The 5000-nt window shown below is 52.7% G+C and overlaps 1 long non-coding RNA gene across 3 annotated transcripts; it reads left to right on the forward strand.

Annotated features, from left to right (window-relative positions):
• The first annotated feature begins 116 nt into the window (after positions 1-116).
• Positions 117-3800, forward strand: LOC127926864 (uncharacterized). Of its 3 annotated transcripts, none has more exons than XR_008125305.1 (3): positions 117-259; positions 1702-1886; positions 3550-3800. It is a non-coding gene; the product is annotated as an uncharacterized LOC127926864 (long non-coding RNA). The 3 variants fall into 3 exon arrangements; XR_008125307.1 differs by lacking the exon at positions 3550-3800 and adding an exon at positions 3514-3531; XR_008125306.1 differs by lacking the exon at positions 3550-3800 and adding an exon at positions 1924-2033.
• The last annotated feature ends 1200 nt before the right edge of the window (positions 3801-5000 follow it).

Raw genomic sequence — 5000 nt, forward strand, 5'->3', positions numbered from 1 at the left:
GGGTTTGGGGCCATTAGGGACAGTCTAGAGGGAATGAGGGTTTGGGGCCATTAGGGACAGTCTAGAGGAATGAGGGTTTGGGGCCATTAGGGACAGTCTAGAGGAATGAGGGTTTGAGGGCCATTAGGGACAGTCTAGAGGGAATGAGGTTTTAGGGCCATTAGGGACAGTCTAGAGGGAATGAGGGTTTGGGGCCATTAGGGACAGTATAGAGGGAATGAGGGTTTGGGGCCATTAGGGACAGTATAGAGGGAATGCGGTTTGGGGCCATTAGGGACAGTGTAGAGGGAATGAGGGTTTGGGAGCCATTAGGGACAGTCTAGAGGGAATGAGGGAAGGCAGACAGACAGAGAGACAGATATTATATCTAATTATATTGTATATCTTACCAACATAACATCTGGTATCATTAGGGACAGTCTAGAGGGAATGAGGGTTTGGGGCCATTAGGGACAGTATAGAGGGAATGAGGGGCCATTAGGGACAGTATAGAGGGAATGAGGGGACATTAGGGACAGTGTAGAGGAAATGAGGGTTTGGGGCCATTAGGGACAGTATAGAGGGAATGAGGGGCCATTAGGGACAGTATAGAGGGAATGAGGGGCCATTAGGGACAGTATAGAGGGAATGAGGGCCATTAGGGACAGTAGAGAGGAAATGAGGGGCCATTAGGGACAGTATAGAGGGAATGAGGGTCCATTCAGTCGCTCTGGATAAGAGCGTCTGCTAAATGACTTAAATGTAAATGTTAGGGACAGTATAGAGGGAATGAGGGTCCATTAGGGACAGTATAGAGGGAATAGGGGGCCATTAGCGACAGTATAGAGGGAATGAGGGCCATTAGGGACAGTATAGAGGGAATGAGGGACAGTGTAGAGGGAATGAGGGCTTAGGGCCATTAGGGACAGTATAAAGAGAATGAGGGCCATTAGGGACAGTATAGAGGGAATGATGGGGCCATTAGGGTACAGTATAGAGGGAATAAGGGGCCATTAGCGACAGTATAGAGGGAATGAGGGGCCATTAGGGACAGTATACAGGGAATGAGGGACAGTGTAGAGGGAATGAGGGTTTGGGGCCATTAGGGACAGTATAGAGGAATGAGGGTTTAGGGCCATTAGGGACAGTATAGAGGGAATGAGGGGCCATTAGGGACAGTATAGAGGAAATGAGGGACCATTAGGACAGTGTAGAGGGAATGAGGGACCATTAGGGACAGTATAGAGGAATGAGGGGCCATTAGGGACAGTATAGAGGAAATGAGGGACCATTAGGGATAGTATAGAGGGACTGAGGGTCTGAGGCCATTAGGGACAGTAGAGAGGAATGAGGAGCCATTAGGGACAGCATAGAGGGAATGAGAGGCCATTAGGGACAGTATAGAGGGAATGAGGAGACAATAGGGACAGTGTAGAGGGAATGAGGAATCATTAGGGACAGTAGAGAGGAAATGAGGGACCATTAGGGACAGTATAGATGGAATGAGGGTAGACATTAGGGACAGTATAGAGGAATGAGGGGCCATTAGGGATAGTGTAGAGGAATGAGGGACCATTAGGGACAGTATAGAGGGAATGAGGGGCCATTAGGGACAGTATAGAGGAATGAGGGACCATTAGGGACAGTATAGAGGGAATGAGGGGCCATTAGGGACAGTATAGAGGGAATGAGGGCCATTAGGGACAGTATAGAGGGAATGAGGGGCCATTAGGGACAGTATAGAGGGAATGAGGGACCATTAGGGACAGTATAGAGGAATGAGGGGCCATTAGGGACAGTATAGAGGGAATGAGGGGCCATTAGGGACAGTATAGAGGGAATGAGGGGCCATTAGGGACAGTATAGAGGGAATGAGGGGCCATTAGGGACAGTGTAGAGGAAATTAGGTTTGGGGCCATTAGGGACAGTATAGAGGGAACTGAGGGGCCATTAGGGACAGTATAGAGGGAATGAGGGACCATTAGGGACAGTATAGAGGGAATGAGGGGCCATTAGGGACAGTATAGAGGGAATGAGGGGCCATTAGGGACAGTATATAGAGGGACTGAGGGGCCATTAGGACAGTATAGAGGAATGAGGGGCCATTAGGGACAGTATAGAGGAATGAGGGGCCATTAGGACAGTATAGAGGGAAATGAGGGGCCATATAGGGACAGTATGAGAGAAACTGGGGGCCATTAGGGACAGTATAGAGGGAATGAGGGGCCATTTTAGAGGGAATATTAGGACAGTATAGAGGGAATGAGGGGCCATTAGGGACAGTATAGAGGAATGAGGGGCCATTAGGACAGTATAGAGGGAATGAGGGGCCATTAGGACAGTATAGAGGGAATGAGGGGCCATTAGGGACAGTATAGAGGAATGAGGGGCCATTAGGGACAGGTATAGAGGAAAGGGGCCATTAGGGACAGTATAGAGGGACTGAGGGGCCATTAGGGACAGTATAGAGGGAATGAGGGGCCATTAGGACAGTATAGAGGGAATGAGGGGCCATTAGGGACAGTATAGAGGGAATGAGGGGCCATTAGGGACAGTATAGAGGAATAGGACAGTATAGAAATATTAGGGACAGTATAGAGGGAATGAGGGGGCCAATAGGGACAGTATAGAGGGAATGAGGGGCCATTAGGACAAGAGGTATAGAGGAAATGAGGGGCCATTAGGACAGTATAGAGGGAATGAGGGGCCATTAGGGACAGTATAGAGGGACTGGGGGCCATTAGGAGAGTGTAGAGGGAATGAGGGGCCATTAGGGACAGTATAGAGGAATGAGGGGCCATTAGGACAGTATAGAGGGAATATAGGAGGGAATGAGGGGCCATTAGGGACAGTATAGAGGGAATGAGGGGCCATTAGGGACAGTAGAGGACTGAGGGCCATTAGGGACAGTATAGAGGGAATGAGGGGCCATTAGGGACAGTATAGAGGAATGAGGGTTTTTTAGGACAGTATAGAGGGACTGAGGGGCCATTAGGGACAGTATAGAGGGAATGAGGGGCCATTAGGACAGTATAGAGGGACTGAGGGGCCATTAGGACAGTATAGAGGGAATGAGGGGCCATTAGGACAGTATAGAGGGAATGAGGGGCCATTAGGGACAGTATAGAGGGAATGAGGGGCCATTAGGGACAGTGTAGAGGGAATGAGGGGCCATTAGGGACAGTATAGAGGGAATAGGGAGGACAGTATAGAGAATGAGGGGCCATTAGGACAGTATAGAGGGAATGAGGGGCCATTAGGACAGTATAGAGGGAAATGAGGGGCCATTAGGGACAGTATAGAGGGAATGAGGGGCCATTAGGACAGTATAGAGGAATGAGGGGCCATTAGGGACAGTATAGAGGGAATGAGGGGCCATTTAGAGGAATGATAAAATATTAGGGACAGTATAGAGGGAATGAGGGGCCATTAGGGACAGTATAGAGGACTGAGGGGCCATTAGGGACAGTATTGAGGGTTTGGGGACAGTGTAGAGGGAATGAGGGGCCATTAGGGACAGTATAGAGGAATGAGGGTTTGGGGCCATTAGGACAGTATAGAGGGAATGAGGGAGGCAGACAGACAGAGAGATATTATATCTAATTATGCTGTATAACCCTACTGTATATCTTACCAACATAACATCTGGTATCATTCCAACCCTGTTAGGATGTACTGTACACTGCAGTTTAACTGATTGATGAGTGAAATTAAATAAATAAAATATAACTATTAAAGAATGTCTTGTTGTTGTTATACATAATAAATACATGTTTATCCACAGTCGCTTGGTGAGCAGCGATTCTCCTTCAAAACTCCTTCAAAAACACAGTTTAACATGGCTGGTGTTGTTCAGGACCTCTTCTTCCTCCTTCCATTCCAGAGATGAGAGGAGGAGAGGAGGGAGGGGGGAGGGGAGAGAGAGGAGGAGAGGAGAGGAGAGAGGGGGAGAGAGAGGAGGAGAGGAGAGGGGGGAGAGGGGGAGGAGAGGAGAGAGAGGACGAGGAGGAGGGAGGGGGAGGGGGAGAGAGAGGAGAGAGGGGGAGAGAGAGGAGGAGAGGAAGGAGGGGGGAGAGAGGGAGAGGAGGAGAGGAGGGAGGGGGGAGGGGAGAGAGGAGGAGGGAGGGGGAGGAGAGGAGGGAGGGGGAGAGAGAGGAGGAGAGGAGGGAGGGGAGAGAGAGGAGGGAGGGGGGAGGGGAGAGAGGAGGAGAGGGGGAGACAGAGAGGAGGAGAGGAGGGGAGGGGGAGAGAGAGAGGAGGAGAGGAGGGAGAGAGAGGAGAGGGGAGGAGAGGAGGGAGGGGGAGAGAGAGGGAGGGGAGGGGGGAGGGAGAGGGAGGGAGGGGGAGAGAGAGGAGGAGAGGGAGGGAGGGGGAGAGAGGAGGGAGGGGGGAGGGGGAGAGAGGAGGAGGAGAGGGGGGAGGGGGAGAGAGAGGAGGAGAGGGGGGAGACAGAGAGGAGGAGAGGAGGGAGGGGGAGAGAGAGGAGGAGAGGGAGGGAGAGAGAGGAGGAGAGGAGGGAGGGGGGGAGAGGAGGGAGGGGGAGAGGGAGGAGGAGAGGAGGGAGGGGGGGGAGAGAGGAGGAGAGGAGGGAGGGGGAGAGATAGAGGAGAGGAGAGAGGGAGGAGAGAGGAGGAGAGGAGGGAGGGGAGAGAGAGGAGGGGAGGAGGGAGAGAGGAGAGAGGAGGGAGGGGGAGAGAGGAGGGAGGAGAGGAGGGAGGGGGGAGAGAGAGGAGGAGAGGAGGGAGGGGGAGAGAGAGGAGGGAGAGGAGAGAGGGAGTGGAGGAGAGGAGGAGAGGAGGAGGGGGGAGAGAGGAGGAGAGGAGAGAGGGAGGGAGAGAGGAGGAGAGGAGGGAGGGGGAGCGAGAGGAGGAGAGGAGGGAGGGGGGAGAGGGGAGGGGAGGAGAGGAGGGAGGGGGAGGGAGGAGGAGAGGAGGGAGGGGGAGAGAGAGGAGGAGAGAGGAGAGAGGGAGGGAGAGAGGAGGAGAGGAGGGAGGGGGGAGAGAGAGGAGGAGAGGAGGGGA

The sequence above is a fragment of the Oncorhynchus keta genome, unplaced genomic scaffold, assembly GCF_023373465.1.
Source record: "Oncorhynchus keta strain PuntledgeMale-10-30-2019 unplaced genomic scaffold, Oket_V2 Un_contig_8537_pilon_pilon, whole genome shotgun sequence".
Classification (NCBI taxonomy): Eukaryota; Metazoa; Chordata; class Actinopteri; order Salmoniformes; family Salmonidae; genus Oncorhynchus; species Oncorhynchus keta.